This window comes from Humulus lupulus, chromosome 9, assembly GCF_963169125.1.
Source record: "Humulus lupulus chromosome 9, drHumLupu1.1, whole genome shotgun sequence".
Classification (NCBI taxonomy): domain Eukaryota; kingdom Viridiplantae; phylum Streptophyta; class Magnoliopsida; order Rosales; family Cannabaceae; genus Humulus; species Humulus lupulus.
Window position 1 is genome coordinate 72,102,250 of NC_084801.1, and position 25,764 is coordinate 72,128,013.

At 42.1% G+C, this 25,764-nt stretch overlaps 1 pseudogene; it reads right to left on the reverse strand.

Annotated features, from left to right (window-relative positions):
* Positions 1-589: 589 nt before the first annotated feature.
* LOC133799795 (monocopper oxidase-like protein SKS2) overlaps positions 590-25,764 on the reverse strand; it is a 28,006-nt pseudogene continuing 2,831 nt past the window's right edge.

Here is a 25,764-nt window from a genome sequence, read left to right on the forward strand (position 1 = left end):
CGTGTTCAGGCACCCATGGCTGGGTTGGGCCGTGCGGCCCATTATCCCCCTTACCTATTGATTAGACCACACTTCAATGTCAGGTTTTAGGAATTAATCATGAATGTCACAGAAGTGACATGATGGGTAAGAAGGTCATGGGATGACCTCCCTTGCCAACACACAGGTGTCCTCTCCTTATAAATATGGAGACCCTGGGGGTTGCAAAAGGTTGGATCCTAATTTGTAAAGAAATACCCTGTAAAGAATATCAGAGAGATATCAATAATATTGGCTGGTGGACTAGAAGGATTTTAACCTTTGAACCATATAAAAAAGTATTCGTGTTATCATTTTACTAAGAGATCATTCATCTATTACGGTTCATTATTTAGCACTAATCCCTCTCCTCGTTCTATTAATTATCTGTTGCCGAAGAACCGCGTCAACAATATATATATAGATAATATAAAAAATAAAAAATATGTGTCTTGTGAGTCATTAGTTTTGTCATTTCTGTCCCTTCTCTGTCGTTTTTTTTTTAAAAAATCAAAAACAAAAATTTACATAAAAAATGTCACAAAAGCAATTCAACATTTTTTTTTGGGTATCAGTTTTTTTTCCCTCTCCACAAACCCATATTGTTCCCTTTCTTCTTCTCTGATGCCGATTCCCAATGCCAACCGCCTCTATGCTTTTCACCATTGTAATCGCCTCCCCACCTCGTCCACTGAAACTTCTGACTTCTCCGCCCCACCCTCACTAACCTAGACCCCATCCTCCCTAAAACCCAACTTCCTCCACCTGTAAATCTCGAATCCTCCCTCACCGACATCGTGCTCTCTGCCCCCACCAACCCCTCTTCCTCCCCACTTTCAGATGTCCCTTCTCCTCCTCGTGAACCCTCCCCTCCATCCCATGCACCCTCCCCACCACCCAATGAACCCTCCCCTCCACAACGTGAACCACGCTGTGATCCTTCTCCACCAACTCGTGCCCCCACTACAAGAAAAAATGCTTTTAAAAACACCAAAAATGTGTTATCAAAACATACCATAACACTTTTTGATGTGTTAAGACCGACTATGTTATCGTAGGTCAGGGTACTTTACATAACACTTTATCAGTGTTATACAGATGTGTTATTATACTGTCAACGATAACACACTTTCTGTGTTATTTTAATATATAGATAAGTGTTTAAATATGTTATTTATAGTCGATTATATAACACATTTCAATACTTATAAATTTGTGTTATACTACACTTTAGTATAACACTTTTTTTGTGTTATACTACACTTTAGTATAACACATTTTTTGTGTTATATTATACTTTAGTATAACACATTTTTTTTGTTATACTACACTTTAGTATAACACATTATTTGTATTATACCACACTTTAGAATAACACATTATTTGTGTTATATAATGAAGTTTGCATAACACAATTTTCGTATTATTTTAATATTTAGATAAGTTTAAATTCTCATTATATATTTCATTTATATAACACTAATTTATTCTATTATATTTTAATTTTTTTTATATAATTATAATTAGCTTTCTAATATATACTAGCATCATCAAATAACAAAAAGTAAAAACATTCAACATTGTATTAACAATTCACAAATTAGTTTAAAACATTCAACACTGTCATCAACAACAAAATGTTCTTTAAGTATTCAAGGAGTCTTAAATATTCAACATAGTGAAAAGTTACTACTTTCAACACAAAATATTCTACAGCTGCCCAACACAAAGCCTTCAAAATTAAGTATCCTTTTCTACTTCACTTGTCACATCTGCAAAATAAACAAAGAAATATTTTATTGTTATTATCTAGCATCACAAATTACTTCAAGAAAAATGCTATGGAAATTATATCCAAGAAAGGACACCACATACAAAATAATGAATTCAAAACTACACCAAAGCAAACAAAGAAACCAAACACTAAATTATTAGCTTATGCTTTGGATGCAATTTATTTTTATTAATACTTAGTGGGCATCACCCCACCATAGTTTTAGGAATGGACAGATCTTTTGGTTATCTATATGCATATTATGCTTTTCAAGCTGAAACTCGATTTAGAAAAACTGTAATTATGAAAGAAAAACTGTTAGCATTGGTTTATGTTCTATTCACTTACCCCATACATTAAGCTATAGTGTGTATAATACTAGTTATGGAGTTGGGGTTTTTTGTTTTTTCTTTCAAGTGAATCTCTACTGATCATGGGAGTGACTAAATGCTTAGGGTACTCTTAGGCACTGGTAGTGATCGAGATTGGCGTGAATTTTTGGAGACCATTATATATTTTTTCTAGCCTTCATTTTTATTTTTTAGTTGCAATTTTATGAACTTCTCCAAAAATTTACATTGCCTAAAATGAAAGAATGATGGTCCTAAAAGTGTTGGCAAAATTGAGTTTGAAATAAAGAAAAGAGATTGGAGCTGTCCCAAGTAAGTACCCGCTGCCCATAATGGTTCAGTGAAATTAGATACTCATGGATTATATTTCATAGGATTCGTCCCATAACTTTTTACATTGAGAATATTATATTAAGTATAATTAAGTTGATGGATATTACACTTTTATTAAAATTTTAAAGTAAGTTTTATTTTTATTACAGCAAATTTTCCCTAAAAGTGCCCATTAGTATAGTTTTCTATCTACTCTTCTGACCACACCTATCTTTCTTTCTTGTTGTTTCTTTCCATGTTTCCTCTCCACTTCTTCTTTCCATGTGTCCTCTCAAGTTGCTTTGGGTTGACATTTTTTTAGCATGCCTATTCCCAATTTCCCTCAATCTATCGCCAAATGAGTCTTAGTAGTAATCTGAAATATATGCAAACCCATAGTGCACCCATCCAAATTTCAAACAGTGGAAAGCCTCTTCACATTAATACTTTTGTGTGTTGCAAAATGATTTAATTAAATATCTAAAGTAGTTTAAATATAATTTTATATTAGGTTAATTTCTTATTGTGGCTGTTGCAAGGCATAGGCCGAAGCACAATTTTAGATGATAGTTGAAACCAAATGAGATGAATGCATGTTTCCCTAAACAAAACAATCCTGCATTTTTTCTTCTATTAATTTAATGTTTTGGTTTCAGGATGGTTCTGTTCATATATATGATCTAAAAACTAGGCAATGGGTATCAAGCTTTCAAGCTGCATTAGGTATACTCTGGTCCACTAGAATGTGGAAAAATTCGTATTAGAGATGACTTGAGCTTTCCTTTATACGTATTTTTGTATGTGTGAGACCTCAGATACTGTCAATGGCTTCTCCTTTCATCCATTTTTTCCAATGGCTGCCTCTTCATCAGGGCAGCGTAGGTTTGTTGTTCCTGGTGATGGCGAGGAGGATTTGCATTTGGGTGGTAAAATTTTTATTCTTACTAGTTTTTTTTTCCCACTAGTCTTGGCAGTTTTCCCTCTACGAGCTAATTACTCTCTTGAATAAATAAAAGCATTTCATTTCTTGGTTTTATTTTAAATTATGGCTTTCTATTTTTTGTAATTTAATGATTTTCTTATTTGGCTCAATCTGAATTGTTCCCCAGGATTCCCATACAACTAGCTGCTAATTGAAGTTGTAACGGAGAGCTTTCACCATTTGAATAGAAGTATAATAACTACGTCTTTTTTTTTCTTCTGTTTTTGCTGGGTGAGCACTGACTTGATTTCCATTTCAGCATCTTTTATATTTTCCCTTTGATGAGCATGATATTTGGTCTGGTTAGATTTTCTATTGATTATGATGCCTCCTGATACAGGTTTTGATGGACATGCATATTGTAATAATCACATATGGTAGTTCTAAAGGAAGTAGTTCTTTCATGTGGTCACAGTGTGTTTCATATTGAGTTTATTTGATTCTTCCTTTTTATTTGTTGTTTTTTCTTAAGGAAGAGGGTGTGTATATATATGTGTGTATCCCTTTCATTATTGTTTAAGAATTAAAATACAGGAAATGAGAAATTGTATGTTTGTTTTTCATTTGTAACCATTTTGAAGCTTAAAAAGATCCTTTTCTTCAGTTAAATTTGATAAATTGATTTTTTAACTCAAAGTTGCGTGTGTATGGCTTAATTTTTGTTGAACTTGTGTTTGGCTGTTTAGTTTCTGTTGAATAGAATAATCACGTGGATGACTATTACTTTGTTCTAAGTGTTCATAGTAGTATATTCATTGAACACTGAAACTAGAAACTAGAAACTAATAGTACAAGGAGTTGAGTGTGAAAATAGAAGATAATAAAAAATTGGAAATGATGGTTTACACAACGCTACTATGTTAGGGAGGAATAATATTTTCTTATGGTGTTTTATAATACCATTAATATTTTCTGAAAATTAGGCTTGTTTTCCTTTCTGTTTTTAAAAAGATTTATAAAGCTTATGGTTATTAGATTTTTTTATTTTGGGATAAAGTGAAGTTTAGAGAAATGGGTCATTGGTACCAGTAAGAGTCAAAAGGACCTTTAGTTTAAGTAAGGTGCTTAAACCTAACTTTTCACTCAATGTGGTTATATAGTTGTCATTTGTAGCCACGAAGAAGGCCCTCTAAGTTTTTTGCATTATATATTTGTGTCAATAAAGTTAAAATTATCACATTCCACCTCCAAAAGCTCTAATTATGGTAATAGATAAAAGCAGAATGTAAGTTTTGGCATTTTTATATACTTTAGTTTGATCTTGCTCTTAATTTATTAAAATGATTGGTTTGTTGTTGTATGAATAATATTTCATTCTAGTTCAGTTATAATTTAGCAAATTTGAAAAATGATCTCGCTATGTACTATGTTATGAAGAGGTGAACCAAGATCATTAAACAACACTAACCATGACTATCAAAGATAAACAGTATTTAAGTAAGCACATTAATATTTTAGATGACTTTGGTATTTCTTTAATACTATTCATGGTTCTCGGATATTGTTCTGATTGCATATCATGTAGAACTATTGCTAGAACTTGTTCTGTTTGCGTCTGTAACATTAGGTATCCATTTTTTCGCATATAGTAGTTATGATTCATTAATTTTTCATACTTTAATGATTCCCTTATTTTTGAGTCTCCTATGCATATAAGTATTTTTTAGCTTTAATTTATATATGTATAAGGAAAAGAAGAAACAAAAACATTATAAATATTTTCAAATGTGTGACTTGGTACTTTTCTTAGCTGTTTTTTTTTTCTACTTAAGTGGTGCTTGTTCTTATTTCAATACTTTTTTGTTGTGTTGTTCGGTCTCCTTAGGCTCGTTAAAAAGAAGACTATAAACTCATTAAATTATGTACTAAGGAGTGTTGGGAGCAATGATTTGTAATTATTGTTGTTATACCCAAAAATTGGAGATCAATGACGTGGCAATAGAGGTGACAAATGGCAGTACATGGTCCGTAAAAGACACATTAAATAGTCAATAAATACATTGACTCCTCAGAGTTGTGATAAAGTGACCTGGTAGACTGACGAAGAATTTGGACTGCTTGAAAGATGTCATAACCAAGCCAAGTGCACCTTGGTCCGAGGAAAGCTAAGGAAAGTGCATCCTAGGAGGCTAAGGAAAATGCATCCTAGGAGAGCTAAGGAGAGTGCATCCTAGGAGGCTAAGGAGAATGCATCCTAGGAGAGCTATGGAGAGTGCATCCTAGGAGGCTAAGGAGAATGCATCCTAGGAGAGCTAAGGAGAGTACATCCTAGGAGAGCTAAGGAGAGTGCATCCGAGGAGAACTCAAGAGAGTGGTCCTAGGAAACCCCAAGAGGGTGGTCCTAGGAGACCCCAAGGATTTGGTCCGAGGAAAAACATGGCATGCTAGAGGAGAGTGCCATGTTAGAGGAGAGAAGTGCATGTCCTACCACCATGCATGTCCTACCACCATGCATGTCCGACCAACAAATGTTTGTCCTACCACCATGCACATGTTCGACCAGCACTTGCATGGGTGGTCAGTAGGAGGTGGATCAACTAGCTAGAGGAGACTAAGTCAAGATTCCCAGAAACAACTTCAACAAGATATGCGGGACTCTCTCATTCTTCCCACAAATGGGGGGTTTGTTACATTTTGAATTTTGAATGTTTCTTTGTAATTTAAATGTAATAAATATAATAAAATATCCCGGTTCTAGGGGATACCGTATGTATGACCCTAAGCCTATAAATAGAGGGCTTATGGGATTAGAGAGGGCTTCTTCTTTCTAGAGAGAGAAAATTTGGGTCTGAGTATTCTAGAGAGAGAAATTTGGGTCTGAGTATTCTAGAGAGAGAAAGTGTTGTCATTTGAGTGAATTCTTGTATTTTTGCAATCTGTACTGAAGAAACTCAGTTGGCTTAGTCCATCTGATCTTGAGTACAGATCTATAAATCTCAACTCTAAGTGGATTAGGCTATTACCGACAATCGGGGCTGAACCACTATAAAAATCTCTTGTGTTATTTACTTTTCTTGATTAAACCGTCTGTGTCGTTTAAATTCTCTTGAAGGCTTGTCGTTATTGACGTTCTCACGTCGTTGGCTAAAAACGCAGTCAACAATTGTTATTCTCTATATATCTGTAAATAGAATTTTGTTACTGTAAATCAAATTTTGCTACACTTGATTAATTTATTCTATTTTCTAATAAATATTTTATTCGACAAATTCAACAATTGGAAATCAAGAGAAGGTTTGATTATGCTAGTCTAGTTCCTTCATTAATCACTTATTTTCGCCAAATTTAATATTTTCCAATTATACATGCTTCTGTTTCACCATATTTAATATGTTCTAATTAATAATTATACATGCTGGATTCTTAACATTTCCTTGGCCAAGTAGTCTCTTGGTCATTTCCTTTATGTATATCCTATCTTGATAGAAATATTTTCATATATAATCAACTAACATCATGAAACATATATTTATATATTATTAATTGCTTATTTATTTGTGGCAGTTAAGTCTACAGTGGCATTTAAGCCTTGATTCTCTTAAAATATAATTTAAAAAATTATAGTAGCATCCCAATTGGTTTTGCACTAAGGAATAATTTTGGCTGGTTATATATTAGTATAACTTGTTTTTATCTTTGATTATACATATAATTGTTATTTGAGTTATTTTTCATCAATATTTATGGCTGAGAAATCTAATCTATAAATAGGGAAATAATGAAAACTGTATGCCCTGGTTTTCCCACGGGCTGGTTAGCAGGTCGAGCCTCGGACTAATCATGGTTAGTCCATAAATTTCCCCAGGTCGGAGCACCTGTTTTCAAGGTCGTACCCCCTTAGCTCGAGGTATCCTCAAGGACTCGCCCAGGCTGCCAAAGACTGGGAGAAGGAGCCTGAAGGCCGAACGTCGGGTCAGGGAAGCAGCTCGTGGTACGATCTACTCGTGGATCTCTGACCCTTTGTAAAGTCAACACACGCAAGATAAACGTGCCTATATCTGACATCACGTGTCCGATATCTCCCTGACTTCTCGGACACGCAGCAGGAACGTGAGTATTCAGACACCCACGGCAGGGTTGGGCCGTGCGGCCCATTATCTCCTTATCTATCGATTTGACCATACTTATGTGTCAGGTTTAGGAATTAATCATGAATGTCACAAAGTTGATATGACAAATAAGAAGGTCACGGGATGACCTCCTTACCAACTTCCAGGTGCCTTCTCATATAAATATGGAAACCCTGGGAGTTGATAGGGGGTTGGAAAAAATAGTCTCTGAAGAGATACACCTTGTAACCAAATATCCAGAATAGATCAATAATATTGACTAGTGGAGTAGAAGGATTTTAAACTTTGAACCACTTAAAAACGTGTCTTGAGTCACCTAGTTCATCCTCTAAGATTTCCTATCTGTTACGGTTCTACTTTCAGCACTAATCCCTTTCTCTCCCTCTCTTAATTACCTGTTGGCGAAGAACCGCGTCAACAGTTTGGTGCTTTCATTGAGAGCAAATTCAATTAGTGCTGCCACAAACATCCAACTATGGTGACCACTCGATCCAGGCATGGCAACGAGACAGAACATCAGGATGGGCAGGAGGTCCACCATATTGCCATCCCTGATGAACAAATTCCTGAAGTCCAACAGAGGCCAGGGAAGCAGCCGGCGGGCCAAGACGATACTGGTAGTTCGGCGCCCCGGCCACCTAATCCGAACCCGTGTTATTATACTGCGGTGGAGATGGAGAACGCTCAGCTGAGGAGCCAGTTAGTAACTGCTAGTCGGCAAATCCAAGATATTCTGGCCCGACTACCCCCTCTCACAACCAACGTTAACGTTGGAGAGAGGCAAGGTGAGGCTCCTAAGTCTCACCGGGGTAGTCGGCCCAGGCGTACCCGTTCGGATAGACTTCCTGCAGCCAACTCCACCCCTTCATCGCACCGTCAAGAGACAAACTTCATGGAAATGCCTAGAACCGGACAACAGCAATACAGCCGTTCGGTCAGGACGTCAACTCCTAGTTCTCAACGTTCCTCGAGAACGCCCAGGAGAGCTCGAGGAAATTCTCGAAGGAGATCCGGGGAGGGCCAGGGACGTCAGCCCGTCCTGCGCCTCGTCCAGCTCTCCCAGAGCGAGACCAGAAAGCTGGCAGGGCCGAAAAGCCCCCACCAAATTTGATCCGTCCAGACGGAACTAGGATCGCCTTCCCAGTCAAGCATCCTCCTTCTCCAATCAGATATCCGTCTCCTCAGCCCGTCCGAGACATCCCAGCTTACGGGAGTAGTAGGAGAAACCCACCATCAGTAGGACCTTTCCGACGTAGCAGGGCGCTTGGAGAAAGCTCAAGTCCTCACCACCACAGACGCACTCCGAGCCTGTCCAGCAGGAGTCATTGGACCGACAGCCGCCGGAGTGATCTCTCCGGAGGAGACTTGCGTCAGCAACTGAGTTCAGCGCAAAGTCACCAGACCACCCAGGGGGGCGACCTTCGAGATCGCCTCAAGTCTCACAGGGAGGATCGAGCTAGAGATGGTAGCCCGGCCCGCTCGGCGGGAGTCCGATCCGAAGTACATAACGGAGGGAATGTCCCAAATAAACTATCTCAAGACAGGAGGGGCAACAACCCACCTAATATGTACAATGGGTCCGGAGCTGTTGAACAGTCCCAGAATAACCCAGGATCTTAGGACCAAACCCTCGAGCGCCTAACTCAGATGGAAGAACTGATGAGAAAGCTCCTATCAGAAAAAGAAAAAGACGAATATGATTCGGGTGACGAAATGGAACTCTTCGCCCCCAGCATAGCAGCGACGACATACCCATCTGGCTTCCGTATGCCTCACTTGTCAAAGTTCAACGGGGACGGGGACCCGTCGGACCATTTAGGGATGTTCAACACCCTAATGATGGCCCATAACATTGGCCCGGAGCTTCGTTGCTTGATCTTTCCTTCCACACTGACTGGACCTGCCAGACAGTGGTTCAAGCAGAGTAAAAGGCAGTCAATCAGCTCCTGGAAGACCTTTTCAGCTGATTTCAAAAGGGCGTTCCGCGCCTCCCAGGCCGCCCGAGTCCAAGCCGATTCCCTAGCTAACGTGAGACAGCAGCCCGGGGAGACGCTGAAAGCCTACTTGAGCAGATTCGCGAATGTCGCTGCTCGAGCGAGGGACGCAGATGATAGCTCAAAGCTCATGGCCATGAGAACCGGAATCCTGGTCGGGGGAGACCTGTGGAAAGATATTCAGAGGAAGGGAGTCAGCTCGGTTAACGGATTCCTTAACAGAGCCCAAGAGTGGATAAACTTAGAAGAGGCTGAAGCTTCAGCCGCAGGGACCAACCAGGTTCCCGAGAAGCCCGCTGGCGCAGGGACAGAGATCGTGGTGGCGATCCCCGAGGTCGTGCAGAACAACCAGCCCGGTGGTGGCAAAAGAAAGGGAAATGGTGAAAATAGCCAGCACGGTCAAAAGAAGAATAAGTCTATGGATAAATTGAAGCCTGTGTTCACGACATATACCGAGCTCACCCAGTCCAGGGAAAGTATTTTCCTGGCCAACGATGCTCTGGTCCCCTGGAAGAGGCCGGAGCCATTGAAACACCACAATGGAAAGAGAGATACTTCAAAATTCTGTCATTTCCATAACGACGTCGGCCACAATACCGACGATTGCAGGCATCTAAAAGACGAAATCGAGACTCTCATCCGAGCAGGCCCCTTGGCGCAGTACTCGCGAAACAGGGTCCCAGCGAGTCGACCCGCTCCAGAAGTCCCGGTCAGTCAGCCCGGGCCTCGGGTAGATCAGGACGTCCCTCCCCCCGTGGTAAAGGGAGAAATATCCACCATCTCCTGAGGGCCGCACATGGCTGGCACGAGCAGAGGCGCCCAGAAGAGGTATGTGAATGAATTAAAGGCACACAACGGAGCGGAGTTCGTCCCGGAGCAGCGTCATTCAAAACAGCAGCGGTTAGAGAAGCAACCGATTACTTTTACGGAGGAAGACGCAGGCCATGTCCAATTCCCCCATAATGATCCCTTGGTCGTAGCAGTCCAGCTCGCTAACCGAAAAGTGAGGAGAGTGTTGGTGGACAACGGAAGCTCGGTGAACCTCCTATTCCGATCCACATTAGAAAAGATGGGTCTAACCGTCGCCGAGCTAAAGGCGACCTCCATGATGCTGTACGGTTTTTCGGGAGAAGGATCGGCAGCGATAGGAACGATCGAGCTGGTGATCACCCTGGGAGAAGAGTCTCGGACAGTCTCCAAGCTGCTTGATTTCATGGTCATTGACTGCTCCGCTGCCTACAACGCCATCTTAGGCCGACCTACACTCATAGCTTTCGAGGCCGTCACTTCCATCCGACACCTCGCCATGAAATTCCCTACTTCAACAGGAATCTGCACCGTCAAGGGCGATCAGCTCGCTGCCAGGGAATGCTATAGCATTTCCATGAAGGGAAAGTCTAAACCCGGGCAGTTGGCAATGGCCATTCAGAGCGAGGAGGAATCTGAGGGACCCTTGGCTACTCCTGAGATTGAAAAACCTCCGAATCCCGAAGAGGTAAAGATCGCCTTGAGTGAGGACATTGACCCCCGAGTAGGCGAGGACAGATTCGAGCTCCAGGATATTGAGGAGCTCGAGGAGGTGAACATTGATAAACAAAATCCATCACGGACGGTTAAGATTGGGAAGAACCTCTGCGACCAGAAGAAGGCGGAACTGATTACGTTTCTGAAGAATAGCTTGGACGTATTCGCATGGTCTCACGAGGACATGGTGGGGATCAGCCCGAGCGTCATCATGCACACGCTCCATCTGGATAAAAGCGTTCCTGCCAAGTCTCAAAAGCAAAGGCGTTTAGGAACAACCCGAGCTAAAGCCCTAGAAGAAGAAGCCAAATTTCCAATTTGGGTCGCCAACCCCGTGCTAGTTCCAAAGCCCAACGGGAAATGGCGGACCTGCATTGACTTCTCCGACGTGAATAAAGCCTTCCCCAAGGATTGCTTTCCATTGCCTAGGATCGATCAGCTGGTGGACGCCACGGCGGGGCACGAGCTCATGTCCTTCATGGACGCGTACTCAGGCTACAATCAGATCGCGATGAACCCAGCAGACCAGGAGCATACCAGCTTCATGACCCCAACGAATGTCTATTGCTATAAGGTCATGCCGTTTGGCCTGAAGAATGCCGGAGCTACCTACCAGAGGCTAGTAAACAGAATGTTCATGGCCCAGATCGGAAAGAACATGGAGGTGTATGTTGATGACATGCTCGTCAAGTCAAAGACTGCCGACAACCATGTTTCCGACCTGGAAGAATGTTTTAAAATACTACGGGAATACGGCATGCGGCTCAATCCTTAGAAATGCACGTTCGGTGTCGCATTGGGGAAATTCCTGGGGTTCATAGTCAATACCCGAGGAATCGAGGCGAACCCCGACAAAATCAGGTCACTGCTCGAGCTTCCTTCCCCCAGGTCGCGGAAAGATGTCCAAGGCCTCACAGGAAGGGTGGCAGCACTGAACCAGTTCATTTCCAAGTCAACCGACAAGTGTTTTCCCTTCTACAACTTGCTCCGGGGAAACAAGAAGTTTGAGTGGACAGTAGAGTGCGAAAGCGCATTCCTCGATCTGAAGGCGCATCTGGCTGAACCGCCCGTGCAGTCCAAGCCCAAGGCAGGAGAGCCTCTTTTCCTCTACATGGCCGTCAATGAGGATGCAGCTAGCGCCGTGCTAGTACGAGAAGAGGACCAAGTTCAAAAGCCAATCTACTACATCAGCAAGAGACTCCTCGGAGCAGAGTCACGGTACCCACTGATGGAAAAATTGGCGTTTTACCTAATCACAGCCTCACGAAAGCTCAGACCGTATTTCCAGTCCCACTCGGTACATGTCATGACCGATCAGCCTCTATGGTAGGTTTTACAAAAGCCTGAAGCATCGGGACATTCGTTAAAGTGGGCGGTCGAACTCAGTCAGTTCGAGATTTTCTATACTCCACGAACTTCCATAAAAAGTCAGGTGTTGGCTGACTTCGTGACGGAGTGCACGGGATTATAGGAGGATCCATCAGAAGGCCTACTTCAAGTCGCCCCGCCGCGTTCGTCGTGGAAGATCTTCATTGACGGTTCATCTAACAAAAGCGGCTCCAGGGCTGGAATCATTCTAATATCCCCCGAAGGACATAGGTTCCACTCGGCGCTAAGGTTCGGGTTCAAGGCGTCCAACAATGAGGCAGAGTACGAAGCTTTGTTAGCTGGGCTAAGGGTAGCTCAGGAGTTAAAGGCGAGCTCTGTCCAGTGCTTCAGTGACTCCCAGCTCATGGTAAACCAGGTTCTGGGCGAATATCAGGGCGGGGACCCAAGATGGCTGCCTATTTGGCGAAGGTAAAAACTGAGCTGTCCGCATTTGAGCGAGGATCGATCGAACAGATACCTCAGGAACAGAACGCCAACGCAGATGCTCTCGCCAAACTCGCCACCTCGGGAGAGACAGAAACCCTGGGATTGGTGCCAATAGAATTCTTGAAAGAACCAAGTATAGAAGAAGATCGGGCAGAGGTCGAGATGATTGATGCCAAGCCGACCTGGATGACCCCCATTCTTGAGTATCTCGTCGAGGGCAAGCTGCCTGAAGAGCGTAACGATGCACGGCGAATCTTGTATCAAGCTCCGAGGTACACGCTGGTCGATGGTGTGTTGTACCGACGTGGACATTCCCTATCTCTCCTCCGGTGCGTTCATCCAGGTGAGGCACAGGCCATCCTGCAGGACATTCACGAAGGATTCTGCGGAGACCATGCTGGGGGGCAAAGCCTGGCCTTAAAAGTTCTCAGGCAAGGTTATTAATGGCCGACTCTATCAAGAGACTCGGTCTTGTATGTGAAAAAGTGTGACAAGTGCCAGCGTTTCGCCGCGGTTGCCCGAGCTCCTCCTGTCGAACTGAAAATGATCTCGGCCCCTTGGCCATTCGTCGTTTGGGGGATAGATTTAGTAGGCGCCCTGCCTACCAGAAAGGGCGGGGTCCGTTACGCCGTGGTAGCCATCGACTACTTTACAAAGTGGGCCGAGGCAGAGCCACTGGAAACAATAACATCGAAGAAGGTACTCGACTTTGTGGTTAAAAGCATCATCTGTCGGTTCGGCCTGCCGAAGAAAATTGTCTCCGACAATGGCACTCAGTTCGACAGCGACCTGTTCACCGAGTTTTGTGAAAGGCACGGAATTGTGAAAAGCTTCTCCTCTGTGGCCTATCCTCAAGCAAACGGCCAGGTCGAGGCTGTCAACAAGACTCTAAAGGCGAGCCTCAAGAAGAGGCTAGATGAGGCAAAGGGGGTCTGGCCAGAACAGCTCCCCCAGGTCCTTTGGGCATACCGGACCTCGCATCGAACTCCTACGGGTCACACTCCTTTCTCCCTAACCTTTGGGAGTGAAGCAATCCTCCCCGTGGAAGTTAAAGTTCTGTCTCATAGGGTTCAGTCCTACGACCAATATAGGAACCATGAGCTCCTATGCCATTCCCTAGACCTTATCGATGAAAGGCGAGAGGATTCGCAACTCCAGCTCACAAATTACCAGCAAAAGATCACTCGCTACTATAACACTAAAGTCAAAAAATGTACCTTTAGCGTTGGCGACTTGGTCCTAAGGAGAGTTTTCCTGGCCAGAAAAGATCCCAAGGATGGAGTCTTGGGACCGAACTAGGAAGGACCATATCAGGTCATTGAAGTCATCAAGGAAGGAACTTATAAGTTAGCTCGACTTGATGGAGGGGCAGTCCCAAGGACTTGGAACGCCATCCACTTGAAGAAATATTATCAATGATCCACTTGTAAGGCCTGGAAGGCCACTTTTTATGTATTAATAAAAATCAAGTTTTTCTTTTTATTTGCAAGTGTAATCTTAAAGTAACCATGAAAGACCCTTTCCCAGTTACTTGGGGGGCATATAGTACCTGGATATAACCAGGTCTCCTTAACGACTTAGTGGTTGATCCTTATCTATGGATCATTGGTCTTCTTAAAGGGCTCGAGATATGGATAAGGGTTAACGCCAACTAAGTCATATCCTGGTTTTAACCGAGTCATAAAACTTAGAAGTTAACTTAAATTTATTGATCATGGTTCTTTTTAATGAACTCGAGATATGGATAAAAGTTGACATGAACTAATTTTTCAAAATAAGCTCCTGGTTTTAACCGGGTCATAAAACTTAGAAGTTAACTTAAATTTATTGATCGTTGTTCTTTTTAAAGAACTCGAGATATGGATACAAGTTGACACGAACTAAGTTTTCAAAATAAGCTCCTGGTTTTAACTGGGTCATAAAACTTAGAAGTTAACTTAAATTTATTGATCGTGGTTCTTTTTAAAGAACTCGAGATATGGATAAAAGTTGACACGAACTAAGTTTTCAAAATAAGCTCATGGTTTTAACCGAGTCATAAAACTTAGAAGTTAACTTAAAATTATGGATCATGGTCCTTCTTAAAAGGGGCTCGGGATATAAATAACGGTTAACATGGACTAAGTTTATCAAAAAAAAAAATATGTGTATTGTAGCCAAAAGCATGAAGAAATACACAAGTTAAAATTGCAAGGCAAATTGTCTCGAGGAGAAAAAAAAACGCCCTAAGCCCCGTCAGTCGGCCCCTTGGAGGTCGCAGTCTCATCCAGCTCCGCCGCACCAGAGGCTTCCCCAGTCTCCGAAGGCGGCACCTCTTTGTTAAAGCGGGCTTGGAACTTCACCAACAAGCGCTCCCAGAGACTCGACGGCATGAAGGAGAAGTCAACCTCCGGGTTGTGGGCCCAGCACCGGTAGAACAGTTCCTGCATAGACTGTTCTGAGGCGGCCCGTTCAGCTTCAAGGGCAGCCTGGGCCTCGGTCTTCGCTGCCTCGAGGTCTGTTCGCGAGGTGGCAAGGGATGTCTCAAGCTCTTTGACCTTCGAGCGGGTCCTCTCTAACTCGGCCTTCGAGGTCGGCAGCACATCTTTCGCCGCCTGAGCCTCCTGAAGGGCGGCCTGGTGACCAGCCCTCATCTCCTCGAGCTGAGTCTGGTCGTGGTGATGCCTCGGTGTACAGCAGCGATGCCCTGCGAGAATGGAAAGACAAATTGGCTAAGTAGAAAAATAAGGTGGTGTGTGAGGGGTAAAGCCTTAAAAGAATGGGGCAGCCTACCGTTAGGGTCATGTCCATCGATGACTCTATTACGTGGACCGGGCTCAGTGTCTCAATAGCCTGGAGCTCCTTCTCTTTGAAATTGTAGAAATGGTTGACGGCATAGCTCGCCGACTCATACACCGTCCCCCGGAAGGCTTCTGGGATCTTTTCCAGGGCCTGGGGGTCGACCGTGATGCGTACGCCAGGGGCCACTGCAGCCGGGGGCCCGACCTCCATTCCCATGTCCTGGGTGGCTGATGGAGATCACTGGGGCGGCGGAGGCATGTGTCCTGCTCCGCCAGCCAGAAGAGTCGCCCCCCCGACCTGCGATGGTGGGGTTTTTTCCTTCTCCTTTGCCGGAGATTTGGTGGAGCCCCCAGCCGTGCTCTTGGACCCACGGAGCCTTTTCAATCTTGGCCTTGCTGGGGGATTCCCCCCGAAGTCTATGCCCCGTAAACTATCCTCGGGCTGAGACATCTCTTCTGGAAAAACAAAAAACGTGGTTATTACAAGTTAGCAATAGGGGAGAAATATAAGCAAAAGGTTAAAGGCAAACAGTATATGAATACTAAGGGAGCCCTACCCCATGAGCTGGAAGAACCTAAGACGATTATTTCCCGAACAGGCGCAAGTTCTGGGTCCGATTCTGACTCGGGGCTAGACTCTTCTACATACTGCCTAAGCACCGGAGCATAGATGCCCCTCTGCAGTGATGGCCACGTGCGTAAGTTGGTCCCATACTCCTAAAAAATGATCAACCTAAAGGCTAGGGTGTTATCTACTACTACGGTACCCCTAGGCCAGCTCTCTTGGTGATCCAGCACGAGCCGATCAACACAGTGGAGCAGGAGTGTGTTCAGGTCCGGGTCCCGTCGATGACGATGGACGATCTGCCTAGGATTGAACCTAACCAGCCGGGGGTCCGCAGTGGCCCTATCTACATTCCTAAGCAGGAAAGGGTTACCTTGGCCGGAAGGACCCGCGGCTGCTCCGGATTGGATCCTCTCCTCGTCCATTCCCTGGGCGACCTCCAAGTTCCTCTTCGTATTCCTCACGAGCGGAACTTCAGCCGTCTCGTCCTCCTCGTCTTCCTCTGCCGCGACCTCCTCAACAATGATTTGTCTGTTTTCGCGGGCTAGGGGCGGCCCCTGGGGCCTCTTCAGGTTCAGAGTCTGATTTGGGAAAATCAGTTTGCAGAACACCATCATCTCGTCCGTCACGAGCACGCGATAGTCCTTTTCACTGAGGGGCAAGCCCGCCAGTGTTTCGTATTGACCCCCGAGGGTCACAGACTTTTCGGTCCTCGCGTAGATGGCTGCAAAATTGGCCGGAATAAGAGTGGAATATGAGAGGAGCTAAAATAAAATAACACTTAAAAGGCGAGCTAAGATCAGGGTTCACTTACGAGGGCGGTTGAAGTAATGGTGCTTGCAGTTCCAGAACCCAGTTGACATGAAGAACTGGTCCTTAAAGTCATTTGGATGGCTTGGCAGCTCGATGACTGCCGCCGTATTAGGAAAATGGGTTAAGTAGTAGAACCCGTCACCTCTCCCCCTCTAGTCCAGGCTGGCTTTTAGACAAAAGAAGTATAAAATATCTGCAGGAGTGGGGACCTCCCACTCCTCCTTCTTGAATAAGTACCTCAACCCTGCCAGCAGACGGTAGGAGTTGGGGGGGAGCTGGAATGGGGCCAACCCCACATAGTTCACGAAATCAGCGAAATACTGATCCAGGGGAAGGAAGGCCCCTGCCTTGAAGTGTTCACCACTCCAGGCCGCAAACGATTCGTCGAGCAGAGTGCAGCTCCGCTCGTTCTCCGCAGTAGGTCGGGCTATAACTGAGGCTTTCCCCAGTGGAATGTTGTGGGTGAGGAAGAGTTTGTTGATCTTCGTCTGGTCAGTTACCTTCAAAACGATTCTCTCCGCCTCAAAAAATGCGTCGGGGGCCACCTCGACCTGTTTCTCCACGGCCGGCCCGAAGTGGGGGATCGGCGAGCTGGGCATCACCGCCTTTCCCTTCTCTTTCCAGGAGGCCGAGCTTCCAACGTTCTTCTGAGGGAGGTTCTTTTTTGGAGCCATCTTGTCGCCTAGTGAACACGAGAAAACATTTTAGAAAGGGCGACCCAAGCAGGAGGTAGAATAATTATTATTTGCACGAGCTGAGGTAAGCCCAGCTCGTGGGAGATGGAACCACGCGGTTCAGTGAACACGCGCGTGTACTCCTAACAGATCCCAGATTACTCGGAATTCGCGTGTCAGGGGGTTCAGAGTAAAATTTTCCTTGGGAGGAAAGTTTCAATAGGCAAGAACGGCAAAACCGCCCATGAGGCGTGTTCCCTAAGCTACCCGGTTTTGCACCAAAAATTCCCAAAACTTCTACCCATAAATTGTCCTAGAAAAAGCATCCTGAAACCCATACTCTAAGGCGATTTCCTACAACAAGTATGTCCTAACCTAAAAAGGGCTGTCACCCTCCATGTCCACGCAACCCAGAAAACCCTTGCATGCGGCTAAAGTAAAAAAAAATAAAAAAATTTACCTAAGCTACAGTAGCATGTTTTCAAAGTAAACAGGGTCAGGAAACGTACAATATATCGCTGGAAGGTTGAAGAGAATGCTGCGTTGATAGGAGCTTCGTCGGTGAAATAGCCTCCAAAGCTTCGGAGAAACTCGTGCGCCTAAGCTTCTTGAACAATGAAAATGGCAGCAACTGAGTCGAGGGTTTCGTTCTTTTGAAAGTTAGAGCGGGAAGAAGGAAAAAGATTTGGGAAATTTTGAATGAAGGGATGGCTCGTGCGTAGGGTGGCCACCCCCTTTTTATATACACGAAGAATCACGTGTATAAGGCTCTCGGGTGACCCTAGTGGGGGATCCGAGGCCTTCCCCTCGAAATACGAAGCGACGGCTGAGCATAGACTAGACCATTAAATGCGGTTCTCGTAAAACGTACCATCACCACCCACGACGTTCCACGTATCAGACGCCTGCACAAAAAGTGGAATGTGAAGGGTTGTGGGGAAGTCTAAAAGCCCCTACTGTGGTCTTCGATATATGACGTCATATACCACGAGCAGGAGCTTGGGGGGCAGATGTACGCCCTGGTTTTCCCACGGGCTGGTTAGCAGGTTGAGCCTCGAACTAATCATGGTTAGTCCGTAAATTTCCCCAGGCCGGAGCTCCTGTTTTCAAGGTCGTACCCCCTTAGCTCGAGGTATCCTCAAGGACTTGCCCAGGCTACCCAAGACTGGGAGAAGGAGCCTGAAGGCCGAAGGTCAGGTCAGGGAAGCAGCTCGTGGTACGATCTGCTCGTGGATCTCTGACCCTTTGTAAAGTCAACACACGCAAGATAAACGTGCCTATATCTGACATCACGTGTCCGATATCTCCCTGACTTCTCGGACACGCAGCAGGAACGTGCGTATTCAGACACCCACGGCTGGGTTGGGCCGTGCGGCCCATTATCTCCTTATCTATCGATTTGACCATACTTATGTGTCAGGTTTAGGAATTAATCATGAATGTCACAAAGTTGATATGACAAATAAGAAGGTCACGGGATGACCTCCTTACCAACTTCCAAGTGCCTTCTCCTATAAATATGGAAACCCTGGGAGTTGATAGGGGGTTGGAAAAAATAGTCTCTGAAGAGATACACCTTGTAACCAAATATCCGGAATAGATCAATAATATTGACTAGTGGAGTAGAAGGATTTTAACCTTTGAACCACTTAAAAACGTTTCTTGAGTCACCTAGTTCATCCTTTAAGATTTCCTATCTGTTACGGTTCTACTTTCAGCACTAATCCCTTTCTCTCCCTCTCTTAATAACCTGTTGGCGAAGAACCGCGTCAACAGTTTGGTGCTTTCATTGAGAGCAAAATCAATTAGTGCTGCCACAAACATCCAACTATGGTGACCACTCGATCCAGGCATGGCAACGAGACAGAGCATCAGGATGGGCAGGAGGCCCACCATATTGCCATCCCTGATGAACAAATTCCTGGCGAAGAACCGCGTCAACAAAAACAATATGACTAAATGAAAAATCTAATCTATACATATAATGAAAAATCTAATCTATACATATAAAAGCTTACCTAACCATCTATCAATACCAAGTCAAAAAATTCAAACAACACACAATAAATTTTCTTCCTTATATCACCGCAGCACACAAACAAATTTTCCAGAACCTACTTCTCTAATACACATAAGTTTTTAACCTTCCGTTATCACTGCAGCACACAATTTTAATCTCATAACCTACTTCTCTATGGATGAATATTTAAGATATTCAAACTCCTCTAACATTTTTATGATATTAATAATAAGAGTTAAGAGAAAGTAGAAAGACTCTCCAAGTCTGCAGGACAGTTTTTTCATTACAGGAAGGAATTAAGAGAAAGTAGAAAGATAAGCAAAACAACAAGTGTGGTGGTCCTCATAGTCACAGCATGGGTTATATCGATAAGATTGTCCATAATTTTTCAATCTATATCAAATACATTTTATCATATAGATTATATACATTGGAACAAGCAACAAGCATCTTTCATTTTTATTCTTTTCCTTTCCAACTAGGGCTGCTAGAAATTCTTGGCTCAATTCAAAACATGCCAAAAAAACAACATGGAAATAATTTGATTCCATTCTAATTCCAAGTAAGCTAAGTTGTCTAAACATGTTTTCTATGGTGATAGGAGACCAAAATATCAGAGTATGCAAAACAAAAGATGATCAGTGATCGTTTAGGTGACAATGGACCCCACAAAATCAACTAAAGATATGATCTTGAAAGCAATCTGAGAACAATTAGAGAATATTATATTGCAACTACTAAAGCCTCTCTGATCTAATCCAACTTTCCCAACATTTATACCAGTATATTTCAGAGCGAAAAATCAATCAAAGTATCTAGTCTCAAGAACAGTTCAAAATAGCAATCAAAATATGATCATATTAATTAACTATAGACTAAACCTCTTCTTCTTCACTGTTGATGGCACTTATTCATGTTTTCATGGAAAAGTATTAAATTTTTACTTCTCTTGAATTAAAGTACCATGTCACAAATAGTACTAGTTTGGGCCATGATAGATCAAGTTATTTTTACTACGATGTGCCTATAACCTTTATTACTTTACTTTAAAATAAATCAAGTCTCCTCAAAATTTCATTCTAGATAGTAAATTAGAAAAATATCATTAATTACAAGATTATATAAACCCCAAGATATCTTTCTCTTTCTCTTCAAAATTTTATTTCTACCTCATAGAAACCTTCCACACACTTTACAGATTAGATTGATCAACACTCTTTAATCCCAATGACCCAAAATGACCATTCCCAACATGGGAAAATTCATTTCTTATCTTCTCCTAAAAAAAAACTCAAAAATTGTTATTGTTAAATACAAAGTTTGTAATAAATATCAGATCAGGCTACAAAAACAGTGCCAATCCTTGAGGTTTTGCTAGGAGTAGAGTCCTTATTGGTCTATGATTAATAGTTATATTCAAAGGTATCATGTAGAGTTATTAATGACGGAATATTACTTCTGTATTCAACAAATACTTTACATGGATATCTATCTAAATGGAATTTTAACAAATTTGACCATATATTATAAACAAGGAAGCAGACAAAAGTGAAAGAAAAAAAATGAATAAACTTACACAGTACACAAATAGTAAACATTCAAACTCAGATTTAGAGCATTGATCTCTTTCATATTTATAGAATACCAATAAAGCAACAACAAATGACATGATAACACCAGTTATATACACATATCAAGAAAAATGCTCTGTATGTGCATGTTAAAAAATTCCCATCCAATTCACACAAACCATGTCTTATGGTCGATTCTAAAATATATTCACAAGAACAATGCATCTATTCTGTTCAAAATTGTCAGGTATGCTTAAAAATATCTATATTGTATGTGTCTTCAAAATCAGTATTTTCTTTAAGTTCTACTCGATTTCAAATGAATTTTAATGTTATGCCATGAATGTTGGCTAACCCTCAATGGCAATTGTTACTTTGTTAGAATAAAACCTTGTCAATTTATTTATAGACCATATACTTCTTGAATTTGCAAGGTCAAAATATTACTCAGCTAAAATATTACATTAATAGATGAATGAAGTAAGGATAGAGACTCTTACCATAAATAGATGAATGAAATAATCATAGCAAAATTGGAGTGTATAAATATCATATGAATGAAAATACATATAGCTTATTAGCTTTTATGTTTAGACATTTAGTTGACGCACTGGCATGAGAAACTGAGGTTCAATTCAAGAAAAAAACAAAGATGGGGCACAATGATGTGACCTACTCATCAAGATACCACATAGATGGGTCACTGATGTTATCTACACCAAGCTTAACACTCTCAAGGTCCTATTTTAATAAGATGGAGAGACAAAATAGAACACTATTCTGCATCAACCCCAAGCTACAATCAGATGTAACCTAGAACTCAAAACATAAAGCTTATAGCTCAAATTCAGACATAGAAACACATTAAACTACTAAAGGATCTAGCACAAGGAATTCAACTTAAATTTAGACATTCCAATGAGTTTTTCTCTCCTTACTAAAGAAGAAGAATTCCTAAAATGCAACAGACGCTAATCCTTCTGCCAGGGCTTTAATTAATCAAGGAAACAAAAAGAAATCATGAAACATAAAGAATAAAACTATTTGCAAATCTGGCAAACACAAGAAGAAGCAATGCAAATTTAGACAGAAGTATACACTCTGGAACATCTGTTCTAGTTGGCACAGCAATTTGCAACAAAATCTGTATAACACAACTGCTTAAATTAAATTGTAATCATGCATAGTTACCGGCTGTATCCCGTAATCCCAAGTTAACAGTGCTTCCATTCACAACAACATTTGCACTGAAATTGTCGAAAACAGTTGGCGCGTAATCCTGTTTTCCACCAAAGAAAAAAATGGATATGATTTCAATTGTAGAACAAACCCAGAATTCATCTTCCAGAACTTACAAATCAAAAAGGAAACCACCCTAAATTTTTTAGAAATTTAAGAGCACGGGATTGAAAACCCATAATCTTACCAACTAGCAGCACATTAATACAATTAAAAACAGTCTCAAAGGTTACAAAACAACAATCTAAATTTCGGTCATTGGACAAAATGATATGCAATCGCATATCAGATAATCTTTCCAAAGAAAGAGTAAACAACTAAAACCAAACAATTTTAGAAAGGGGACCAAAAACACATTCGAAGCTTTAGTTTATTTCTTGCAATTAAGGAAAGAAATTTAAAATCATAAACTATATTCATTAATGGTTCAAACTTAACATAAAGAAACATATTCCAACTCAAATGTTCAAAAAAATCATCAGTTTCATAATCATCATCATTTCCGCTCATTCTATCTTAAATTCAGCTACTAAAATACTAAAATAAACAATATTTCAGCAACTTAAAAATAATATGATCATACTACGTACTCATAAAACAAATTGGTTATAAAAAAAACAAATAAATAAGTCTGTTGCATCCCATTGAGTCCCTAACCCTATGTGTAGCCAATAATCCCATTTTATCCAACTAGTACTAGATTTCCAATATTAGCATCAACTGGGGCATAGGACTCCAAAGTCTATTAGGTACCAAATTTCCAGGCGGTATGTCCTGAATCTAAGCATGCACTATAGCCAATCTCAGTCTAAGTAAGAACTTGCACTCTTAACGGTGGACCAATTCAACATCAAATACTACATACAGCACACAAATTAGATTACCTTATAAAAGATAAATAAAAAGGATGAAAGAAAAGTATATTATAACCCTAATGAACACCAAACACAAAAGTGAGCCCCAATTGATTAAAAAAAACCAAATCTTTTGTAACGACCCAAATTCGCTAATAAGGCATAAGGGCCTTGATTAGTGTGCCTGGAGGGCATAATGGGATTTTGTGTGTGACTTTAATGAGTTTAATGCATGATTATGATTTAATGCATGTTATATGGCTATTTGATTATTTGAGATGCATGACTATGTGAATTAGTATGCATGTAGACCAGATTATCTTAGAAAGAGCATAATTGTAATTTGGCCATTTTGGGCATGACTGTGTTGATATCTGTGATCTGTGACTCAAGACAATCCTAGAATGAGCGGGTTAGCGGAAAAGTCAAAGCAGGAATTTATACCCGGCTTGGGGTTAAGCCTGGGGATTTTAAATGGGAATTTGGAAATATATTGAGGTTATTCTTGATGATGAGGAATATATATTTGGTGATTAATCAGGTATTGGGTAGCGAGCGGGAATTATTAGGAACACTTGAGGAATTAGTGGGAATTTGGGTAAAATGACTAAAAGGGCCTTACATGGACAAAAAGGTTTAGAATTAGTGAGGAGGGCATTTTAGTCATTAGGCTTTTTAGAGATAAGTTAAATGAAGCTTTAAACTTAGTGGAATTGGTAGAAAAGAATTGTAAGGCTGAGAAAAAGAAAGAAAGAAGGAAGAAAAAGGAAAAGAGAGAAAACAGAGGGGTTTGGCTTCAAAGGAACGGTTTGTGGTACTCCCACCATTTCACTTCATTTTTCTTGGAGTTTAGCTCAGTGGTGAGCTAGGATAGGCTGAGCATCAAGGATCCTAAGCTAGACTTGAGGATTGGCAAGGGATTAGCAAGAACACATCAGAAATTTGAGGTAAGTTCTTGGAGATTTCAGTTTTAGGGTTTGACTGGTTTGAGCTGTGTATTTAAGCTAATTAGATGGAGATTTTTGGGAAATCAGGCCAAGATTGAGAAGGAGCAAGCTAAGGAGGTCTATGGTTCAACTCAAGGTCGAATTTCCATCCACGGTATGATTTCTAAGACCTTATCTTTGATGTTTGAATGAATTTCTGGTTTTAGGGTTCATTATGGTAGATCTTGAGTTTTGGGTTGCTTGAGATTGGGTTATGGGTTCTTGGGATGCTTGGGATGAGTGTGAGGTGTTGATAAGTTTTTTTTTGGGTTTGGGAAAGATTTGGACAAGTTTGGGGTTGAAATGGTAGAAGGAAATCGCAGGAAGCGATTTTGGGTATTGCTGGTCTGCAACTAGCGCTACAGCGCTAGTCTTTGGGCGTTGTAGCGCTAGGCCCTGTTTCTGGGGAGTTGTGGTTTTGCTTGTAGTGCTACAGCGCCCTCTTTAGAGCGCTGTAGCGCTGCACTATTCACAGAAAGGGATTTTTGGGCTTTTGTTGGGAGATTTTGACCAAGGGTTCGGGGCTCGATTCCACCACTTTGTTTTGGGGATCTAGGACTTCCCGGGGGCTCGGGATTGGTCCCGAGGCTAGGTTTTGTGCTTGAGGTTTGGTAATGAATTTGACTTATGGATTTTGCTTAGGTGAGCGCTAGGGCTCGAGTAGGATCGTGCTCGAGGAGTCAGGTGATCAAGGCTATCGAATTGAAAGGTAAGAAAACCGTAACACCCGAGAACAGGGCATGGGCCCAAAGTGATATTGCAGGGCACGGCCCTAGATTGTATTATGTGCAAATGTATAACCTTAAATGAATTATTATATGTTTGAATGATTATTTCGAAATGTACTATATGTATGAATATAATGAAATGAACAGCTAAGGCCGAGAACGGCCTTGGGGCCGGAAGTAACACTTAGCACATGGAGTGCTTATAGCCAGGGTGGGACCCAAGGGATACATGAGTTATCCTTACGGTAAGGACCGAGACCCCAGGCTTTGGTAAGGCCTCTGGGGCGGCATGGCCATGCTTGTTCAGTCTGATGGTTTTCCTATTTATCAGTGGATTATATGTCAGCTATATTCTATGCATATGTTATATACTGTATGAGTTTTCTTGCTGGGCTTCGGCTCACAGGTGCTCTGTGTGGCAGGTAAAAGCAAGGAGTCAGTCAACCGGCCTTGAGTATGGAGAGCGTGGGGGCAGCGCGTACATGTTCGGCCTGCCCGACTGCTTTGGTTGGGGGCATTTTGTTTATGGCTGTATTAACTTATTCTTTTGATAGTTAACCTGGTGTAAATCCATTTTTGAGTTGTAAATATTTTGTAAACCTTATTTTTGGGATCCCAGATGTTTGATACTTAATGTTTTCAATGAAACTAAACATTTTCAATGAGTACAGCCTTAAACTCTGGTTTAGTCACAC